At 41.9% G+C, this 23,657-nt stretch overlaps 1 long non-coding RNA gene across 1 annotated transcript in view; it reads left to right on the forward strand.

The window, feature by feature from the left end:
* The window catches only part of LOC109388815 (uncharacterized), a 94,734-nt gene that overhangs the window by 62,863 nt on the left and 8,214 nt on the right, over positions 1-23,657 (forward strand). The window contains exon 2 of the long non-coding RNA XR_002125262.1: positions 15,302-15,492. This is a non-coding gene — a long non-coding RNA (uncharacterized LOC109388815). The remainder of the gene's footprint in view (positions 1-15,301; positions 15,493-23,657) is intronic.

Below are 23,657 nucleotides of genomic sequence, written 5' to 3' on the forward strand. Positions count from 1 at the left end.
TGAAAAATGCCTTCTCAGACTCTTGATGTCCCTCGGCGCCTGAGCTTGCTTCAGGCACAGTTTTGTGACCATATCAGCAACTTGTCCCAGCTCCAGCTTCAGAGACTTTCTTCAAATATATTTTTAGATCAATTGCAATTCATCAGGACAAGAAAGAAGAATGAGTAGCTGGCCTTCAAATTTTTCACTCTGGAGTGTCTTAGAGCTGAACTTGCTGACTGGTTGGGTCTGTCTTGAGGAAATTAACCTCCCTCCTCCCTCTCGTCCCTCCGAGCCCCCCCCCTCCCCCCCGCATCAAATTATTAACAATAGCTTTAAAACAGATAAGACTCAGAACCCCCAGCAGGTCCCTGGGGCAGGAGCAGGGAGGAGATCTTAAGAGCAACACGACAGGCTTTGCAGGGCTTGTCCATTGTGGAATGGCCAGCAGATTTCATCAATTCCCATATCTCATGTGAACTCTGGTGAGCTTAAAACCGTGTTTTCCCAACGCCAAGCCACAGTGCAGTGAGCAGCACCATGGTGACGCATTCTCAGAGGAATGCTTCCCAAGCCTTTGCCACCCCTTATCTGTTTCCTTTATTTATAAGAGGGTACAGGAGGGGAGGGAAGGGAAGGGAGAGCAGGGAAGAGGATGGGAAGGGAGAGAAAAAGGGAGGAGAGGGGAAGTGTGGGGAGGGGATCACACCATCAACCAGTGTGTTGATTATGACAGATGCCACACTGAATAATCACTTAACTGGCCAGGCCTGGGCATGCAGGCCCACGAAGGCTCAAATTCTAAGGTGTGGCTCTTCAGGTCAGCCTGGGGAAATTTACACTGGCTGCAGCAAGGATTCAGTAGAGCGAGAGCTGACTGGACTCCCAGAATCATAACCACAAAAGACCATTTTGTGTTTTTTGTGGCTATGTTAGTTCACTCCCAGGACCAGAGTACATTTGACTCCCTGAAGGATAATCTCCAGCACATCATTCAATCTATCTTCAAATGCCTCAAGCAGTGGGATTTTCACAGCTTCCCTTGGGAAGTTATTCTTCAAGTCTAATGGCCAGGGTATTTTTTTCTGATATTGAACATCTATCTTTCCCTTTCTTAACTTCATCCCTGCTATCCTGTGGAATAAGCTTCTGCTCTCAGCATTGTCTTTTTCTCTTAGTGTTTACTGATGCATTTCCTAGGCATACATACTCTACCACTTCAGCATCTCTGCACTCAAGCCTCAGAGATCAAGAAATGGCTAAGAAATGCTATGACAAATAAAGGCTCTGCCATCTGGCAGGCATAAACATAAATGAGATGTGAGCCCCAAATCTCAATTAAAAAGGGATCATCATCAATCCAGCCTCTGCTCAGAGCCCCCCGACAATAACAGAATTACTCTGCGGAGAGTGATGCTCTGTCAGTGCAACTATGTTCTCTGTGATTCATTCTCACAACGTAATGAGTTCTCCCTTCTCCAAAATGATGTTATGAAACACCAAATTTATCTTATCATATGTATCTTTAATTTCATTCACCCAGCGTGTTATACTTTTTATCTTTACATTGCTATGCTGCAGAAACAAGATATGGTCTCATGTAATGTGAAAGAACTTAGATTCTGCCAGTCCTGGATTTGACTTCTGGGGGAAATCTCATAGCCACTCCCCTGCTGCTTCATGGGTATCCTCAGTCACAAGACGGAACAATGTCAGTTCCCCTGGAAAGAGTGTGAGTTGCCTCAGGTCTCTTATAGGACACGGACTGCTTGCTGTAGAGTGTTATTTTGTTTGCTTGTCTGTTCAGCCCTCTACAGAACTTTACTAGGTTGCCTTTTCCCCCCCACAAACCAATAAGATGAGGAGATTACTGCTTGAAACTTGCAATCCCATTATCTGTCAGCCTGTGAAAGATAAAAAGTGCCACTAGTGTATCCAGAAAGTCATTTTTCAGTAGCCATGGGTGACAAGAATTACATTTCTTTACCAGGACGTCTTGGCGTGGCATATCATAAATATTCAGCTTCTGTAGACTTTTAAAAAAGATATAATCTCTCTCTCTCGCTCTCTCTCTTTTTTTTTTTGTGGAACACTAACTTCAAGGTCAGATGCAGGATGACTCAAAAATAGGAACTAGGAGTTCTTATACATGAGAGAAAAGGAGCAGTTGGGAAGCAGGCTGAAGGCGACTAAGGAAGTAGAAACTGAAAAGCAAAGTAGGGGTGAGGGTATGGGTTTAGAAATCAGGTAGTGGGGTGCATTACCCTTAGACCTAGGCAGATGGGCCTCTGCTGGTCCCACACTGTCAGGGCCTGGCGGTGGCCCTCCTCTGGCTGTGCCTTTGCCATGGGATGGGAAGTCAGGGGGACAAGGGTTGTGCCCACCTGGAGCCCATGCCACTTATGTCTAGACCATCTGCAAAGTACCAGGGACACTGGACCTTCCTACCCAGACACCTATACGCGGAACCAGGGGAGGAAAGAGACGAGTGGGCTGTGAGTCAGGGGCCTCCATTGGTGTTATTGCTCTAGGTCTGCAAACGTTAGAGGCAGGTCTGTGCAAGACTCCGGGCTCAGAACTTTTCAAGCAAAAACACTAAATTTGCACATAGTTCCTGGTAGAATTTAGCTGGTTTGCCCTTGCCCTAGATTCAGCCCTAACTGTTTTCACCTCTATCTGCTATGTCACTATGGGGCAAATAGTCCATGTAATACCCAGGACTTCCTGGTCCATAGTATGGTCCTTGATATACTAGAGTTACTTCAAAAAAGAGAAGGCTGTCTGGCTTAGAATTTAGGAGAATCCCAGGATAGCCACACGCTGTGAGGAAGGAGGCAGTGTTCTTTCTGAGGCCGAAGAAGAGAGGGACACTTTCACAGAGGCTTTCAAATCAAATGCAACCCTGTCCTGAGACCTGGGCAACCTGGGCCCCAGCCTAGCCCTGTACCTCAGGGCACGCTGGTCTTCGGGGTGCCTTCTTTGAACGTGTCTCCTTCCCCCTCTGATGCAGACACAGGCAGGCGTAGCCGTGCCATGCAGGCGGGACTCATTGGCCCTGCACTCATTGGGCCTTGGTGGCCATTTCTCCCCTTTAGGGCATTCTCCCATCCTCACTCACTCATGTGGGGTCGATGAGATGCCCCAGGAGATCTGAGCCTCATGCCTGTGATGTTATTCGGGAACCGGACACCCATTTCCAGAGGGCAGCCTGGAGAGAGGATAGCTCCTACTGATCAACTGGCATTTCTTTCATGGGATCACGAGAAACTGGGCCAACAGATGTGCTGATACACAGGTTTTGGTGACTCACACTGTTCACAAAAAAATATTTGCTGGGGCCCTAGGAAAAGTACACGTGCAAACAGTAATGTCTTCCCCCACTTCTACTCCTATTTCTGCTGTCTCCCAAATCCCATAACAAGGACCCAAATTCTATAAAGAACAAAAACAAAGGGGCAGAGGGGGAAGTCCTGAGCATTTCATGCCCCTGTCTTCTCTGACACAGGTGGTATAGCTTTCTGACTTCCCAGCTGCCTGGAGCCTTGCCTTCAGTTTTCACATGAGATGGTGGCCCAGCTGAATCCTGCAGACAGAAAGATGGAGGACGCCTCATCAGTATTGGAGGATAATGGTGGGGACTTCAAGGGTGGTAATGATAGATCCCTGGCAGTGGCTGGGGGAGGAGGTGACTTGAAAAGTTTTTCTGTCGATTAAACGGAGCTCCCAGCACATTCTGCTGGGTCCAAAATGAACCCTTTCACCATCAAAGCCTCTGTTGGGTCTGTCCTAAGAAAGGGCATGTGGAGGAGGGAAGATGAACACCTATCTGAGGGGTGATGCCACAGCTGCTGCTAATCATGTTGAGACAGCAACTCACTTTCTAGCATATTATATTCATTATCTGGTTTCATCCTAATGACAAAGCTTGAGGTGGGTACTGCTGTTATTTCCATTTATAGACAAGAAAATAGAGGACAGCGTAGTGAAATAATTTGCCCAAGATCATGTAGCTAGTTAGTGTGAAGGCAGGATTTGGACCTGGGTCTATCCGACTGCTTTTGGCCTGTTTGTGACCCGAGGGACTTCCTGCTGTGATGGGGTGAGGAAGAACTCTCCTGTAAGAGAAAACTTGGGGCCTGGAGGGCCTCACTGGGGCTCAGTAGTGAGCTCTGGATTGGGCTCCTTTAGTTGTTTTTAAAAGCTTTGAAGTACATTCAGTGACCAATTCCTCATTCCAAGCCAGCGGCTTTGGAGCATGGCACACTTCAGCTGTTCTTAAAAGTTAACTGAAAAGTGGGTGTGAGGTATTGATATTCAAAAAAGGGAAAAATTGTGTTATGGTTCTTTTCACCTCAGCACTTCAAAACCTTTCTAAAGCACCTCGTGGGAAATCCTTTTATCACACCTTGTGGAGTAACAACTGACCATATTCATTCAGCAAACCCGTGTCCAATCAACTCTGCTTTAGAGAATTGGAGCCAGGCTTGGCTCCTCTCACAGCTCAGACCCAATCCCGTCCTCAGTCAGTCACTCTGGCCCTACGTGATTTGAAATCTATGTTGTCAGCACAGTTCTTTTTTTTTTTAAAGACATTTTATTGGGGAAAAGTGTGTTTTTCCAGAACCCATCAGTTCCAAGTCAAGTAGTTGTTTCAATCTAGTTGTGAAGGGCAGAGCTCAGCTCCAAGTCCAGTCGCCGTTTTCAGTCTAGTTGTGTGTGTGTGTGTGTGTGTGTGTGTGTGTATGTGTGTGAGGCACAGCATAGCATCCCATGCGGAAATCGAACCAGCAACTTGGTTGTTCAGAACACGCGCTGTAACCAACTGAGCCACCTGGCTGTCCAGCACAGTTCTTTTTAATTATTTTGTTTTTTCCTAAGGAGTTTTTTTTTTAAACAGATTTATGGAGGTTTTGAAGAATACTCAAAATGTGACTGGTTAGCATAGGAGCATAAGAAAGAAGTGAAACAAGAGTAAGGAACAAAATGGAGTCTGTCAGGCAGCAAAACCAAACACTGGATAAAGTCAGAGTTTGTAATTCTTCAGAGGTGCCTGAGCCGGCCCACACTCCTCCAACTTCCTTGGAGGGGCGCTGTGCTCATAGCAGCCTTTACATCTAGGACCCCTCTCCTGACACAGACAGTTCTTAATTCCATACTTAGAGTTAGGCAGATCTGGTTCAAATTCCGTTCTGAGCTCACTGTTGCTCTTGGACAAGAGATCTAACGTTTCTCAGCCTCAGCTTCCTTTTCTTCAAAAGAGGACCATAAAATCTGCGTCCATATCCTGTTTGAGGAATAAATGAGAAGACAAATGTAGGACCCTTAGTGCAACAGGCTGAATGATGTTTTCCGGGACAATTCAATAGGTTGAAACCTACCCCCCAGGGTGATGGCATTAGGAGGTGAGGCCTTTGGGAGGTAATTAGGTCACGAGGGCTCTGGGATTGGTGTCCCTATAAAAGAGGCCCCAGAGAGGTCTTGCCCCTTTCGCAGCCCCCAGAATTGTGAGAAATACATTTCTGTTGTTTATTTCTGTTGCAGAAGCCCAAATGGATTAAAAACCCTTGGAATAGCTTTTGCTCCTTGTGGGCTCTTCGTGAAGATTATATATTTATCTTACTCCCAACTTCTGTTTTTCCTCCCTTCTTTCTGTCCTCAATTTTTCTTCTGAAAAGTGACACAATCAATTCGATTTTTCTCTTAGGATTGGAGAATTGGTCAAATCATAAACTGCTCTCCTAGGAGAGTACACTGGACAAAAATATTATTTTGGAGAAAGTGGTATTGGAATTCTAAGGCACTGGGTGCAGTTCTTGAGCAAGCTGAAGCCCCGGGTAGTCCACTGGAGAGAAAAGTGCAGAGCCAGAGGTGCCTAAGGGGTGGGTTCAGGGGAGGGGTGTGTGTGTGTGTGTGTGTGTGTGTGTGTGTGTGTGTGTGTGAGTGTGTGCAAAAGTGGGCACTGGTGTTCACTTACATGTGTATAAGTGCAAGTTTGGCTGTGCATACATGTGTATGCATGAGTGTATGAGAGTGTTAGCATGCATGTGGATGTGCAAGTGAGCATGTGTGTGCTGCGTGCGTGCGTGCGTGCGTGTGTGTGTGTGCCTGTGTGTGTGTGTGTGTCTGTAGGATCAGCGCAAGACTTGCTGTTCACTCTGGAGGTTAAGAAACTAATGAAGAGAGACCTTCTCAGACTTCTGGTGTTCATTGAAGACTGCAGGCTTTTTTTCCCTCTCAGAAATCCTTTGCAAGAAATGAGGATATAAGAGAAAATGTGTAAAGGCTTCTTTGAGCAAGGTCCTCTTTCTTCCGATACGAAGGGCTCTTGGGAGTCCTGGTAAGAACTCAAGAACTCCCACTGCCCGCCTCCCTCGTCGTCTTTTCTCCTTGCTTTACTTCAGTTCCTTGATCTTTGTTCTCCAGCCTCCCCTGCCCCATCCTGGTTCCCTCCCTGCAAGTCCCTTCCTTGGTTTCTTTTTCCTTTCACCAGCCTCCTCATTTCTCTCCTCCCCTCTCATTTTTCTTCTTTATGCATGGCAGAATGCATCTCTATTTCTCTTTTACTCACATTCCTGTTCAACATCCCTGTAAGCTCTGAGACGTCTGTTTCTTGGTCTCCTTTTTCTGGAAACCATGATTTATTTAAAGTTTGTTATTGTTTAATGAGGCTTCTATTCTTCTGTGGAATATTTCTACAGACAGAACTTCAGAGCCTGCTGTTTAAAAGCACTGTCGTTTTCTTTTCCCTATTACTAAACAATTGCCAGCTTCTTTCACGCTAGCAAAAGTGGAAAAAAATACCAGCACACGGCAAACCCACACCAAACTCCCAGCTTCCTACCCTTGTACCTCAGTGGCCACAATGCAAGAGTGGCTTTAAAGCTTAAATATTTACCTGAGGTATTATTTTTATTCTTGTTAATGATAGCATTTGCATAAATAGATGTCTCCATTTTAACATATATAAGAAGAATTAGAGTCCAAGTAGTTCCCAGTAAGTAATAAGGATGGACAGAGAGTATACTTTTAAAATTATGTTAAATACAAAGAACCTGTGGCTTTGAATTATTGGTGCTGTGATAGTTACTGGGGGTGAGACAAAGCCCTTCCCAGAAACAGTGGCACTGGTAGCAGCTGGGGAATTCAAGGCTGGCTTGACCTGGCAACGCAAATACTGTTGGGCAGGAGAGCGGTGTGTTTTGCCTTCGACACCGGACTTTCCTGGGAGAGGCAAGTGCTAGAGGATTAGTCTGGTTCTTTTGACAGAAGTGGGTTCACGTGGAGCTTTCCTGTTAACTAGCAGTGACACTGGGCAAGTATTTAACCTCTCTCAGCACACCTGTTTTCTCTTCTGTAAAACATGGAAGAAAACAGGAAAAGTTGTGAGGAATAACTGAGACAATATACTTAAGTATGTAGCTCAGTGCTGGCACCTAAGAAATGTTCAATACATAGTAGCTATGCCAACAGAGTAATATATTCAAAGCCACAACCTACATCCAGCCCTGACTATGGTAATATTAGTTAAGGCAAGTGTTCCTAGGATTGTACTTTCATCTTTCTTGAGAAATGACAGAAGTGTCTCTGAGGTTTGTGCCTGGTGGCTGAAGAGGCCCTTAGTGTCCTTGAGGTAGTTGGATAAACACCTCAGTCGTGAAGAGTGGGCACTGCTGCCGAGGTAGTAGATGACAGGCTTTTAAATTGCTTGTATTTTCTTTTTTCATACTGTTCTTGCTTTGGCCCAAGCCCTCATCTCATGCCTGACTTATTGTCAAAGACTTTCTCGAACTTGCCCCACATTTAATCTATCAAAAATTAAAAGTAACTTCAGTTGCTTTTTATTACAGAAACAGAGATTCACTGTAGAAAAGTTGGAAAATAAAGAGAAGTTAAAGGAAAAAATGCAAATAATCTCTCCACCTAGAGATAGTAGTATCTGATTTTTTCTACATATGCACAGATATATTTTAAACAAAAAAGAAATCACAGTGTGCATGTTTGGCCACTTGTTTATCCACTTAAGAATACGTCTAATGCTGTGTAACAAATTACCTCCAAATTTAGTAGCTTAGAGCAACATTTATCATCTCACATGGTGTGAGGGTCAGGAACTCCCAGGAATGCCTTAGCGGGTGCTTCTGGCTCAGGGTCTCGCACGAGATTATAGTCAAGATGTCAGCCAGGGCTGCAGTCATCTGAAGGCTTTGCTGGGATGGAAGGACTGCTTTCAAGACAACTCACCCACATGGCTGTTGACTGAAGGCCTCACTTTCTCACCATGTGGACTTTTTCTTCAACATGGCAGCTGGCTTCTGCCAGAGCAAGGGACCCAAGAGAGAGGAGAAACAAGGCAGAAGCCACATGAGATATGATTCACCTACCCTAATATTCACCCATTTAAAGATACAATTCAGTGTTTTATAGTATATTCAGAGGGTGTGCAACCATCACCACTATCTAGTTTCAGAACCTCTTTAGTACTCCAAATGGAAAACATTCTCTCCCTGTTTCCTCCCCCTAGCCCCTGGCAACCACTAATCTACTTTTTGTCTGTATAAATTTGCCTATTCTGGAAATTTTATATAAATGGAATCATACAATATGTGGCTTTTGTATCTGGCCTTTTTCACTTAGCATTAAGTTTTCAAGGGTTACCTGTGTTGTAGCATGTGTCAGTGCTTTCTTTTTATTGCTGAATAGTATTTCATAGTATGCATAATATTTTCTTTATTCATTCATCAGTTGATGGATGTTGGGTTGTTACCACTTTTTGGCTAACATGAAAAATTCTATGAACATTTGTGTACAAGTTTTTGTGTGGACATTTGATTTTCATGTCCCTTGGGTATATACCTAGGAATGGGATAGCTTGGTCATATGGTGACTCTATGTTTAACATTTTGAGGAACTGCCTGACTGTTTTCCAAAGAGGCTACACCATTTTACATTCCTATCAACAGTGTATGAGGGCTCCGATTTTTCTACATCCTTACCAACGCTTGTTAATTGTCTTTTTAATTCTAGTCATCCTAGTGGGTGTGAAGCAGTATCTCATTGTGCTTTTTTGATTTGCATTTCTCTAATGACTAATGATGCTCAATTTTTAATGTGTTTATTGGCCATTTGTGTATCTTCTTTTGAGAAATGTTTATTCAAATTCTTTGCCCATTTACAAAATTGGGTTGTTTTTGTATTATTGAGTTGTATGAGTTCTTCACATATTCTGGATACAAGTTCCTTATCAGATATATGATCTGCAAATATTTTATGTCATTTGTGTGTTACCTTTTCACATTCTTGATGATATTGTTTGCAGCAAGAAAAACTTAAATTTAACCACACTGTATTCTAGGTGCCTGTACGCTACCTTTCTGACATAACCTGTTTTTTAGACTGAGTTATTAAATCCAGCCCACACACAGGGGAGGTCAGTGGGCATTAAGCTCTACCTCTTGAAAAGAGGAGAATCAAATAATTTATGGATATATTTTAAAACAACCACATATGTTTATATTAATTTAAATATCACATTTAGTGGCTACAAAGTAGTCTATGAGAAGGCAAAATCTGCAGCTTCATCATGTAATGGTGGCTTCATCATATAATTGCTGTGTGATCTTGGAAAGATTGCTTAATTCTTGGTGCCTTAGTTTTCTTAGCCGTCAAGTGGGAATGATGATATTTGTTTCTGCCACAATATCACATACAATCCACAAATTCCTGAAACAAAACAAAACAGAACAAAACAAAACAAAACACATGTTCTACAAAATCATGCACTAAAAGTAACAGTGCTGATGGGAAAAAAAGCGTTGGGGAATACCAAATAAAACCTATGGAACTCTGTAACAGAGTGCTAACAAAAACAGAGTGCTCACAAAAATCGTAATAAAAGTGCTAGTATGGTTTCCTCCAGGGGCTGGCACCTGTTCTTTGCAGCTTGTGCTTTCTTCTTCAAGTTGTGAGTTCTGGAAAGGATTGTTTCTAACCTTCATTAATGCACCCTTTTAATAAGGAAGATATGTTTTCATAGCTTTTCATTCACCACATGGATTAACATAACAGAAAACCCAGTGGTTCTTGAAGCCTCTAAACCAGCTTTCACTTGTGCTAAAGAAAGGCACTGTGATATAGTTTTTATTTTTTCTTGACGTCTTCATTTATTGCTAAGCCTCCTCTTTCATTGTGAGGAAACTTGCCTCTGATCACTTTAAAACATTAATGTGTTGGAAAAAAATCAGGTCTGAACGATGGCTACAAACATCACTCCCCTCTTACCTGTTGTTCATGAGCTAATTCATGACAAAGAATCAGAAGAATTAAATCTGAAGATGAATCAGGTGATGCATGTTAAACACTAAGAACAGTGCCGGGCAGATAGTAGATGCTCAAAAAGTTATTTTGATGATGACTGTATTTGTTTAACAAACCCTCTCTTATTTTCCCTGTTCCATTTATTTATTTATTTATTTAAGCTGAGCCATCCTGCTACCTATTGGCAGCTTAGCGGCAGCTCAACTCAGGCCAGGCATTGAACCGCTGTTGCTCAGAGCTCAAACTCTTGAGCGAGCTCTTAACCAACTGAGCCACTCAGCCGGCCCCTTCCCTGTTCCATTTAGAATGATTCACCACTGAAGACATTTTTTTCAGGTGACGTGATTCTCATCATCCAATAGCTCAGAGCGTTCATCAGTTTCTTTCCTATCTTGATTCTTTGGGACAGGTTATATATGAGAATTTTCAAATATATATTCACTTATAAAGTACATTTTTGTTTAGTATACTCTGGCTTTAATTAATAGAAAGGTTTTGCTGCACTAAATTTTAGGAAAAAAGTATAATGATAAAACACATACATCAGCTTTTATGGTGTACCTCGAGTTCTGAGTAGGTGTTTACCTTCAGGATACACACTTTTATTTTCAGAATGATAACTTCAAGGCTCTGAGGTAACTCTGAAACTATTAAAGCTTTTATTGTTACTCAGAGAGAGATGGGCATTAACATCCTTATTTTATAGGAATATTCTAAAATATGGTAAGAAACAAACTCAACATTTTGGTTAACCCTTTGATATGGATAAAATTCAATTAGGGAGAGCCTACCTTTCTTTAAGCATTTTAATTACTTGAGGCATTGATCCTTTAATAATAGGCACTGTACAGGTATCCCCACTTTATGAAAATTTCCTTTACACCACTTTGCTTTCTTGAAAAACCTCTCCTTTTGGCTAATTGAAAGAAATCGTCGGAGGATTTTTGCTTTTAGCAAAAAAGGCAAAAAGCCAAAATGGTGTTCAGTGCTTGTTTTTCATTGAGCCTATAGAGGCAGCCTGCACTCAGAGCAGCGACAGTGGTCCCGCCAAAGTCCTTCCCTGGGAACTACACGCAGCGTCAGCACCAAGCCGCCACGACCTTGAACTATCTGAGAGCATCGGTGCTTCATGTCCGTTTATTTTGTGTATTTCTCCTTTTACTATATGTCAGTGTTTAGGTTTTCCGTGTTATTTGGTATGATCTAATAGGTTATTTTCTGGGTCTGAGAATGTTAAAAAAATTTTCCATATAAATGAATGGTAATTGCTTCTTTGCTTTACATCATTTGAGCTTACAAAAGGTTTCATAGCAAGGCTCTGCTTTCAGGTGTGTGTGTATGTAAATCTATTTTCCAAGTAACCATTAATTGTATCTCATAAAACGCAATTCCTTGATAATTTGAAAAGCTACTAAATCTTTGTCACTAGAAAGTCTTTTAAATACCTCTCTTTTGAATTCTTTTGGTAATAACAACCATGACAATAAAAACAATTATAGTTGCTCCCGCTTTAACCGTGTCCCATGCTCTGCTCTGTGATTCACTGAATGAATGTTGTTCTTTAATCTGAACGTTTCCTACATATATGAATTTGGCACTGTGTTAGTCAGACTTTTCTGTAGTTAAGAGTTTTAAAAAAGAAACTTTTTTTTTCATTTACTGAATAAAAGAGTGATCAGAGAAACTAACACCAGGTGGCGCTAAAGGACTGAACTTGGAAAGAGACTATTTGGTGCTTTTACCTTGCAGACTGGAACAAGCAGGATGCTCTTTATTTAAAGGCTGGGTTAGAAGGAAGAAGGGCAAGCATTGCCCTTACTGTGCCTTACCAGTCATCGCTAAGACTTGCCTCTGCCCAATTGTCTAGGGCCCTTCCCTAGAGAGTTGACACTCCCTCACTGTACCGGCCACACAGTACCTTTACTGAGGTCTCAAGTGGAGGTTATGTTTTGCTGGGTGGGGTGAGGGAGTTACATATTGATTTGTTTGGAAAAGAGGTGCGTGCTCTTCCATAGGAGGGCGTGACCTCCTAAAATGGGTGGAGGTCTGTTGACTCAGATCCTTATCTTGCTTCAGAACCCCTCTTGTCAGCTGTTGTAAAAACAGGTACGTGACTGGAGGCAGCTAATCAAAACTAGTTATGATCTTTTTCTGTAGGTACCATGGCCCCCCTCCCACCTCTCCTACTTCTCCTACATTTTCTAACTTCTACCTAACAAATGATATGGTAATAACTATGTATAGTGCCAGGTGGGTGCTGGACCAGTCAGGGGGATCACTTTGTAAATCACACAGATGTCTAACTACTATGCTGGTCATCTGAAATGAATATAAAATAATATTGAATATCAACTGTAATTGAAAAATAAAAACAACAAAAATTTTTTAAAACTCTAAAAAACAATACATAATTTTTCTAAAGGAAAATGGAAACAAATCTCACCTGAAACTACTTTTTGGAGGGGATTCAGTCCTGCTGTCACCCAGGAATGTGGGTAGGTACCCAGGAATTTAGGTTGGATAAGGGTAGCAAGAGAAGAAAATAACATCCTTTGAAATATCATCCCCCAGGAGAAGACTATGCAGAAGCAGCTTTTGTCACTCCATGCCCGCACTACAGGTTGACTGGGACAAGAATTGGGTTTTAATATTTAATGCAATCCCCCTTTCCTAGAAGCCTCCAATGTGCCATAAGTATTTCTCTTTAGGGCTGTTACGAGGAAAATAAAATCTCAAAACAGAGAACATAGATTTAAAAATAGAAATAAACTCCTTCCACTGGGCTTCCAAGAGGACAGAAAGGAGACTAGCAGGTGCTGAAGTCAAAAGGTGTACTACAAGTAAGTGTAAACACCAGGAACCTGAAAAACAGAGGCTACCAAGTCAGAGAGCGTCCCTGGAAAGAGTCAGGCACCCGGAGGGCACTTCCTCAGGCAGAGGGATAGGAACATTAAGAGGGATGGTCTGCGGGAAGTGATTTTGGGGGTCAGATGGGGGGAGGAGGGATGTTTTAAAAAGTGTCTGAAATTTCCACCATCAGCTCTTCCTTTTCTGAAGTCAACTCTGCAAAAAGAGCAGGCCAGGGGTTAAACATCTTGCTAATTGCTTGATTTGCATGAGTCTCTTGGAGAGAGATTACCCTAGTCAGTCCTGAGAAAGAGGGGTAACTCCCCCTATTTCCCTGTTCTCAAATCCAGTCTTTCCAATACAATAGAGAGACTTTCTGCTCACTGTTAGGGGCTGGTGTCCAATTTTTCTGCTCCCTGTTTCTTCAACAAGAGTGCCAGGGGCTCTTTAGTCCCTACAGAGGATCTCATGGGTTTCCTCTCAGGGTGGCTTTTCAAGGACAAGCAGTAATTCTCAGCACTGAAGGGGCTTTAACCTATAGAGGACTGCTTTCCTAACTGCTCTGACACGAGGCAAAACCACTTCTCTCATGGTAGCCATGGTGTCTAAGGTTGTTATTTTTAGTAGAGTTAGTCCTTTCATGCCTTTGCACAAGTGGTTTCTGTTGACACAACTTACTATGTGGTGATTACAAGGTGACACTAGTCCACCATGGCAGCAGGGCAGAAAAAGCACCTTGTGTGTATTGTCCCAAGGTGGTTATGATCAGCCACCTTCTCTAAGCATACGCAGCTAAATGACCTAGGTGTGGGAATAGGCACACCACAGTGTCAGCCAAGAAAGGTGATGTGATGCACACTTGGGTTGTGTCTGGGGAAAGCCCCTGAAGACAGTGTTGAGAGGAATATCTTCTTCTCCTTTCAAGGGTGACTTCTCTCTATGTCAGTAAACTCTGACAAATGCCTTGATGCTTTTAGGAGCTCTTCCCTGGGCAGATTTTGATAAAGATGTGGGACCCACCATATAAATTATATTGCACTACAAATCACCTCTATCTGGGAGGAGGGCTGAGGCTGGAAGTTGAGCAGGGACACACCAAGGATTCCCAGGAATGTAAGCCTCCTTTCTGTCTACTCAGAGTCCAACAAAGCAGAAGGCCCTGTTGTTCTCAGTGTACAGTACCAGACAGCATTGTGCGTTTAGAATTAGAGGGTACTTAGAAAACATCTAAGACATTGGTCACAATTTGAAGCGGTGTTTTGACAGTTTATATATATCAACCAGGTCTGTTAATAACTGTAAAGTCTTAAACATAATGTGCTATTAAAAAATCTCCATATTCTAACTACTTTGTGTGTGTGTATGTGTGTGTGTGTGTCGTGTGCGTGCACGTGCGCGCACATGAATGCATGTGTGCATGCACGGTGCTTAATGCTCACTTATTGTCAAGCTGTTTGTATTTTAATGAACAGATTTGTAATCGCAGGGATTATATTACAGATGCATTTTTCCTTCAGTCACTGGAAGCTTTTAAGGAGTCAGAAAATTTGAACTAATAGAGATAATGTTTTATGTAGTCACTTAGTGCATCTGTTGAACATATAGTCAAAGGAGTTCACTAAAATAAATGCTGTGGTTGAATTTTTAACAATGGCTGCATAAATATGTGGCCATCTATATAACCTTTATGCCCATGGGAGCCAGGAAAATGATCTGTATAATTAACCCCTTGATTGATCTGGCCTTTCAGCTGTCAGGGTAGATTGTTTGATTTTCCATGTACCCATAGAGTAAGATGTGACCGTGGATCTCAGGGTAGCTGAATATTTTTATGGGGGAAAGTTTCTTTTGAAGAATTCGACAGAATCCTTAAGTTATTCTATCTCCTTAAATTTCTCAGTTTATGCTGAAGAGTTAAAAGACATGGGTAAATCATTCAGGATCTCAGATTGGTTATGATGACTCAATAGGTGTGGCAGGTAGGATTCTGAGATGGCCCCAAGATTCCCACCCTGTATCATATCCCCCTTGAGTGTGGGCAGGACCTATGAATATAATGGAATGTCACTCCCTTGACTAGGTTATGTCATATGTCAAAGGTGATGAGATAATCATTATTATGTTATATTATATTACATTATCTATGGCTTTGTGTTGGCAGACTGGAGAGACTCAAAGCAAGGGAGCTGTTCTGTAGGCCTCAAAAAGCAAAATGTCTGTGGAAAAGGCTACACGACATCCTCTAGAAGCTGAAATGGCCTCTGGCTGACAGCTAGCAAGAAAACAAGAACCTTGGTCCTATAACCACAAGGAACTAAATTTTTCCAACAACCAGTGAACTCTAAGCTTCAGGTAAGGTGGCAGCCCTGGGGAACACCTTGATTTCAGCCTGGTGAGACCCTGAATAGAAGAGCCAGCTAATCTGTCCCTGACTCCTGGTCCATGAAGACTGTGGAAATAACACACGTATGTTGTTTTAAACTGCTGAATTTGTGGTAATTTGTTATACAGAGACAGCAAACTGAAACAATAATCTGGGGGGGTGGGAGGGGAAGTTTGGCTGAGAATTTGCATTTGTCATAAATTCTCAAGTGATGCCCAAGCTGCTGGTCCAGGAGCACTTTGAAAACCACTGTTGCAGTTCAACTTCACATGGAAGCTGATTTTATCAGTGATGTCACAAATGGACACTCACTGTATGCTTCTGGAATATAACAAATGTTAACAAGAGAAAATTTACCTATGTGTTTTATGTCACAACTAAATATAAATAGCATGTTTTAAGCCTTTAAAAATAATTTAGGGCCGGCTGAGTGGCACGTTGGTTAAGAGTTGGCTTGGGACGCCAGCTCTTTGCAGCAGGGCCCCAATTCCGATCCCACATGCGGGCCAGTGACGCTGCACCCTCTACAGCTAAGACGCTGAACAATAGCTCGACCTGGAGCTGGGCTGCCCTGAGTTGCCAGCAACGGCGTAGGCTGCAGTGGGGCTGGCTGGCAGCTGGCGTGAGCTTTCGTGAGCTGCCGTGAGCCACCGTGAGCAGCTGTCCAATGGCCGGTGAGTGACTGCCTCACCCGGGAAGAGCGCAATGATAATACCAACATGGGCCAGTGAAGTGGTGTCCTTCACAACTGGACTGAAGAACAAAAGGACAGCAACTTGTCTGTTCCCCTTCCCCGATTCCCCAATGCTGTTCCCCTCCCCCAATTCCTCAATAAAAAATATTAAAAAATATAATTTAAATGTGGCCAACAACAAAAAGTACAAAATATAATATTAGAAAAGCAATTAGGATGAGGGCTTAGGAAGTGAGGGTAGGAAAAACAATGTAAAGTAAATCCGGTCAAGATGGCTGAGTAGGTAAATGCTGTGCTTAGCTCCTGTCAAGACCACATCAAAATTACAACTAAATACAGAACAACCATCATTAAGAATAACCTGAAGTCTAGCTGAGCCAAAGCCCTACAACTAAGGACATATAGAAGAAGCCACCTTGAAACTGGTAGGAGCGGAGGCACACAATGGACTGGTCCCACACCCGCGTGTGACTAAGCGGTATCTTGGTTGCAGAGGTTCCCCCCAGAGGAGTGAGGGGTCCCAGCTCCACACCAGACTCCTTAGCCTAGGGTTTAAGTGCCAGGGAGAGAAGTGCCCATAATTTCTGGCTGTGAAAACTAGCAGAGGTTGTGGCTGAGTGAGACAGAAGATGGCTGCAGTTCCAGGTGCTCCTCTTAAAGGGCCCGTGCATGGGCTTACTCATCAATGGAATCTCTGGCTCTGAACTCCAGCACTGGGGCAGATTTCAAAGGCACCAGGGACATATGGGGAGGAACTGGATTGTCTAGCTTCAGGATGAGGGGTGGAGGGGCAGCTTTCTCCCATACAGAGGAGCTGGCAGAAGCCATTGTATCTTTGTTGAGCTCTCCCCTGTCCCAGCGTGCAGATACAGGCAGTTGCCATATCTCATTCTCCATCCTGGCTAACACAGTTCATTCACCCTGATTCCCTGAGACCCCACCCTACCCAAGTGGCTTTTCTGTATAAACAGCCTGCCGTGGCTCATGCTATGGACTTTCCTAAAACTCTGAAAGGTTCACAAAACCCAAACAAACAGCATCTGGCTTCAGCAATGTCCTGTACCTCTGGTTGAACAGCCCTAAGCCCGGCACTAGCAACAACCAGCCTTGGTTCATAGCGTGGCTTCTCCAGGCACCTCCAAACCCAGCACAGGTGATGGCTATCTATGGATTGCTTTGTGGCTCATGCCAGGTGACTCCAGACAGGGCACAGGCTGTGGCTGGACTTGCCTGCAGCAGGTCTCCTCCCAGGAGGTCCCAGGGCTGGCAAACCTGGTGGCCAGTTTTGGACCTAGCTGGACCATCACCCAGCCATCTCTGGGAACAATGCACCCAAAGGGTACACTGCACAGGCACCAGAGCCCTGCTAAAGTGAATCCTGCTCTGTAGGGTCAGCCCCTGCACCACAGCTCCTCCACTGTAGTCAAGTCCAGTCCTCACAACAAATCAGCCCAAAGATCAATCCCTCCCACTGATGTACAAACAACAACCAAGGCTCAATTACAAGTGGAGGGCACACACAACCCACACAAGGGACAAACCTGGAGTACCCAGCTTAGGTGACCAGGGAGAATGCACCACTGAGCCCCACAGGAACCTATTATATAAGGCCACTCTACTAAGACCAGGAGACATAGCAGCCCTACCTAATACATAGAAGAAAAAAAAAACCAAACACAGGGAGGCAGCCAAAATGGGGAAACAAAGAAACATGTACCAAATAAAAGAAGAGAACAAAGCTGCAGAAAAAGAACTAAACAAAATAGAGACAAGCAATCTACCAGATGTAGAGTTTCAAACTCTGGTTATAAGGATGCTCAGTGATTTGAGGGAGAACTTTATTTATTTATTTATTTATTTATTTATTTATTTATTTATTTATTCATTTATTATTAGTTTCAGGTGTACAGAACAATGCAATAGTTATCCTTTTCACCCCACTTAATAAAGAGATAGAAAATAAAAAAGTACTAGTCAGAAATAAAGACTACAATAACTGAAACCAAGAATACATTAGAGGCAATCAACAGTAGATTAGATGAAGCAGAGGATCAAATCAGCGATTTAGAAGATAAGGTATCAGAAAACACCCAATCAGAATAGCAAAAAGAGAAAACAATCTGAAAAAATGAGGATAGTTTAAGGGGCCTTTGGGACATCAAGTGAACCAACATTTGCATCATAGGGGTACCAGAAGGAGAAGAGAGAGAGCAAGGAATTGAAAACCTATTTGAAGAAATAATAACAGAAAACGTCTCTAACCTGGCTAATGAAATAAATATACAAGCCCAGGAAGCATAGAGAGTCCCAAACAAGATGAACCCAAAGATGCCCACACCCAAACACATCATAATTAAAATACCAAAGGTTAAAGACAAAGAGAAAATCTTAACAGCAGCAAGAGAAAAGCAGTTAGTGTTCTTCAAGGGAGCACCCTTTAGATGGTCAGCTGATTTCTCAACAGAAACTTTGCAGGCCAGAAGAGATTGGCATGAAATACTCAAAAGTGATGAAAAGCAAGGCCTTACAACCAAGATTACTCTACCCAGCAGAGCTACCATTTAGAATCAAAGGACAGATAAAGAGCTTCCCAGACAAGAAAAAGCTAAAGGAGTTCATCACCACAAAACCAGAATTACAAGGAATCTTAGAGGGACTTCTTTAAGATGGAAAAAAAAACGATAAAAAATATAAGCAATAAAATGGCAATAACTACATATCTATCAACTGAATTATTTTCAATGTAAATGGATTAAATGCTCGAAGTAACAGATAAGGTGGCTGAATGGATAAGAAAATGAGACTCATATATGCTGCCTACAAGAGACTCACTTCATATGGAAGATACACACAGACTGAAAGCAAAGGGATAAGAAAAGATATTTCATGAAAATAGAAACAAAAAAACAAACAAAAGCTGAGGTAGCAAAACTTACATCAGACAAAATAGACTTTAACACAAAGGCCATATCAAGAGAAAAAGAAGGACCCAAATACTTTGTAACCTTTTCTGTGACCAAATTATCCCCACCCTCCCCTGTCTGTCTCCTTGTCTTCTCTTGTTTTTGCTGAATAATTTTTGAAGTTATGCGCGTTCAACACCATTGAAGATTCCCTGGTAGAAAACAGCTAGAGTCCTGCCTAATCCTGAGGTGTTTTACTTCTTTCCTAGTAATCTCTGGTGTAATATAGGCTCACTGCTGGGACTCTGTTAGCTGAACCACTTGGATTGTTGTTTTATTTAATACTGTACTTATCACCCAAATATGAAGGCTCTGCACTCCAGCCATTTCTATACCATGAGACGTTTCATATAGCCATGCTGAGGAACTCCAAGGAAAATATATTAAACTTGATTTTGATGCTATTTTGAATATTGCTTGATATAGTGCCTGTCCAGCCCAGGTCTGTTAGAGTAGCAAGTGGGAGTGTGAATGTGAGTGTGTGAGACTGTGTGTGTGTGTGTGTGTGTGTGTGTGTGTGNTGTGTGTGTGTGTGTGTGTGTGTGTGTGTGTGTGTGTGTGTGTGTAGGCAGGGTGGGGATAGTGAGGATTGGAGGGTAACAGTCATCATGTGTGATGGGAGAGAGGGCCTGAGCAGCACTGGTAATTTCTCCTTCTGGGATATATATCGCATCTTTTTATGCAAGCCAAAGGCAGGCTACCTAGCCATTTTGTTCAGCCCCTTGAAATGGCAACTTTATACTTTTTTCTTTTTGGAGTTGTGCAGATAACTTTTCTGCAGCCCAGACACCAGCCAGAGGGAAACATCTCCAGACCTTTAACCCCACCATGACATCCTGTGCTGAATTCTGTTTCATTAAGAGATGAGACTCTATGGACACGAGCCATATTTTCTGAGTCATAGGTCTTAATATCTGTGTTATGCTGGTAATAGAATATATATATATATATATATTTTTTTTCCCCTGGGTAAGATGGGAGGTACGGAAGAAAGTAACCTTATTTTTATTTCAATTTTCATTGTTCTCCCCCATTAATAAAGCTTTATAAGCAAATGAAAATGCTGTGTTTGGACCACTCCTGGGGCTGGGGAATTCTATACAAACTTGTCAAACATGTGTTTGATTCTTCCTTTTAGTTAAATTAAAAAAATTCTTATAAAAATTATATATTTTTAGTTACAGTTGACATTCAATGTTGTTTTATATTAGTTTCAGGTGTACAGCATAGTGGGTAGACATTTATATAATTTATGCAGTGATCTTCCTGATTAGTCTAGTACCCACCTCGCACCATACATATTATTAACTACAATATATTCTCTATGCTGTACTTTACATACCCATGACTATTTTGTAACTACCACTTTGTATTTAACCCCTTCATCTTTTTCACCCATCCTCCTAACCCTTCTTCCATCTGGCAACCATCAGTTTGATCTCTGTATCTATGAGTTTGTTTCTGTTTTGTTTGTTTATTTTGTTAGATTCCACATATAAGTGAGATCATATGGTATTTGTCTTTCTCTGTCTGACTTATTTCACTCAGCACAATACCTTCTACGTCCATCCATATTGTTGGCAGATGGCAAGGTTTTCTTTTTTTTTGACTGAGTAATATTCCATATTATATATGTACCATGTCTTCTTTATCCATTCCTTAGGTTGCGTCTATATCTTGGCTATTGTAAATAATGTAAATAATGAACATATGGGTGCATATGTCTTTTCAAATTAGTGTTTTGGATTTCTTCAGATACAAACCTGGAAGTGGAATTACTGGGTTATTCTTTGTCTCTTGTTACAGACTTTGTTTTAAAATCTATTTTGTCTGGTATAAGTATTGCTACCTCAGCTTTTTTTTGTTTGTTTCCATTTTCATGAAATATCTTTTTCTATCTCTTTACTTTCAGTCTGTGTGTGTCTTACAATCTGAGGTGAGTTTGTTATAGGCAGCATACATACAGGTCTTGTTTTCTTATCTATTCAGCCCACTCGATGTCTTTTGATTGGAGCATTTAATCCATTTACATTTAAAGTAACTGTTGATAGATATGTAGTTATTGTCCTATTATTATTCATGTTTTTGATCTTTTTTTTAAAAAAAATCCTTCTCCTTAAAAAAATCCCTTTGAGTTTTCTTATAATACTGGTTTGGTGATGAACTCCTTTAGCTTTTTCTTGTCTGGGATCTTATTGTTGTTAACAGAACTACTATTCTTCCAGTTAGAGTGAAACAGTTATTCTCTGACTAAAACAGGGATTCAGGGATTCTGGCATTTAAGGTCTCTGAGGATTTAGCCTAGTCAGTAATTAGTTTTGTGATCTTAGACAAGTAACGTTACCTCTTGCCTGATGGGTTCTTTGAGAAGCAGGTACCAAGGCGGGAGTAGACTACAGAGATTGATTGTAGGAAATAACTGTTAGTCAGCTTGTGCTGTCATAACAAAATATCATAGACTGGGTGGCTTAAACAACAAAAATTTATTTCTCACAGTTCTGGAGGCTGAGAAGTCCAAGGTCAAGGTGCTTGTTGATTTGGTTCCTGGTGAGGACCTGCTTTTTAGCTTGTAGACATCTACCTTTTCACTGTGTCCTCACATAGTGGAGAAAGGAGAGTGAGTTCTCTGGTGTCTCTGCTTATGAGGACATTAATCCCATTGAATCAGGGCCCCACCCTTATGACCTAATTTAACCTTAATTACCTCTGCTTCCTTCATTTACAGGTACTAGCCAAGGCTCTGTGATGAAGTGATAGGCTCTATATCAAAGGAAGAACTTGAAAACCAATTTGATAAGGGGAAAGGGCTGGGAGAGAGAAAGTATTATAGAATGTTATAATTGGAAATGGAAAAATAAAAAATGGTCAAAGTACACAAATGACAGGTCACAAAAGACATATAAAAGACATGACCACATTATAAACTATAAATGTTATACACAATTTTATGATTAAATTTTGCATTTGCCCTTAATTATTTTTTTAAGATAAATTTCTAAACTTTGAATTGTACATCTTTTAAAAAGCCCTGATGGTTGCATCAATTTATACTCCCAACAGCAATGTGTGATGGTACTTTTTCCTTGAAATCATGCAAACTCTGAATTATATGTTTTTTTTTTGTTTATTTTTTTCTTTTTCACCCATGTCTCAAAGTCCTAAACAATAGTTGATATGCAGGACCTGGTGGGAAGTGGTGATGGAAGTGGGAAGCTACTGTGATGCCCAGGGAGGATGGTATCCCTCAGACATAAGGGCTCTGTCAGAACAGTAGAAGGAGTCTTGAAGAAAGAGAGAGAGAAGAGAAACAGAAAGAAAGAGGAATCTAACTCATGAGAAACTTCTTGATGGACTACATGTAGTATTCTATGTGAACTCTCAGATAGTTGTTGTGTGTGGGGAATTCTGGGAGGCCAATTTAGAACTGGAGTCATTTTGGTGTATTGCTCAAGGACTCTGTACAGAGTTAGGCTGGGCAGAGTTACACTGCACTAACAAATAACTCCAAAACACAGCAGTTAAACAATAAAGGTATTACCTCCACAGTGGATTGACTAAGGCTTTATTCCACATTATTGCTTTTTCATTCTAGGACCCAGACTACAGAGTAGCTGTTTTCTGGAACACTGCTGGTGTCCTGACAGAAGGGAAAGATAAAGGACACAGTGAAGTACAATTTGGCTACAAAAGCTTTTGCCTGGAAATGATGCATATCGCATCTCATTTGTCCAAACAAATCACATGACCCCACCTGAGTTCAGTGGGGTGGGTAGCACAGTTCCCCACAGGGTGGGACAGAAAACACTGATAAAGAGTGGTAAGGTCTACTGCAGCCCGTCCTTTAGGGGGCTGCACCTTTGCTGTGTTCAGGCTTCAGGGTGTTGATAGGAGGAGGTAAAAGGAGGTAGTTCTACATATTAGTTCCAGATATCTCTCTCTTCCACATAAGTACAATTATACTAAACTGATTTGTACTTTAGGCTGTTGGTGTAGCTGATCCTTCTTCCAAAAAAACTTCTCTCTCAGCTGCCAGTTTGCAAGAGTAGCTTTTTCTTGTCATTTAGATGTCAGCTTTGAAGTCACTTACTAAGAAATGTCTTTCTTGACTATCTAATCTACATGACCCTGATTCTCCTCCCCTGCTAGCTCTTCTTTTCACTTCACCATCTTCTATTTTCTTTGTGCCACTATGTCCAGCAGAAAACACATTCTATCTGATAATTTTGGTTTACTGTCTATTTATTTATTGTCTGTATTCCTTCACTAGAACATAAGCTTCATATTTGTTACTCTAAGCTCCTTTTGCCAGCCAAGTTCACAGGCTTTGTGATAAAGTAGAAAGAGATTGGACAAGTGGTGGAAGGAAAAGGGGAAGGGAACAAAAGTCAAAGCCTGCACGGATGGGGACAGGTGCCAAGAAGACTGGGACACAGAGTTGAGAGAAGGAGGTTGATAGGGTGAATATTTCTGAAGGGCC

The sequence above is a fragment of the Hipposideros armiger genome, unplaced genomic scaffold, assembly GCF_001890085.2.
Source record: "Hipposideros armiger isolate ML-2016 unplaced genomic scaffold, ASM189008v1 scaffold_208, whole genome shotgun sequence".
NCBI lineage: Eukaryota > Metazoa > Chordata > Mammalia > Chiroptera > Hipposideridae > Hipposideros > Hipposideros armiger.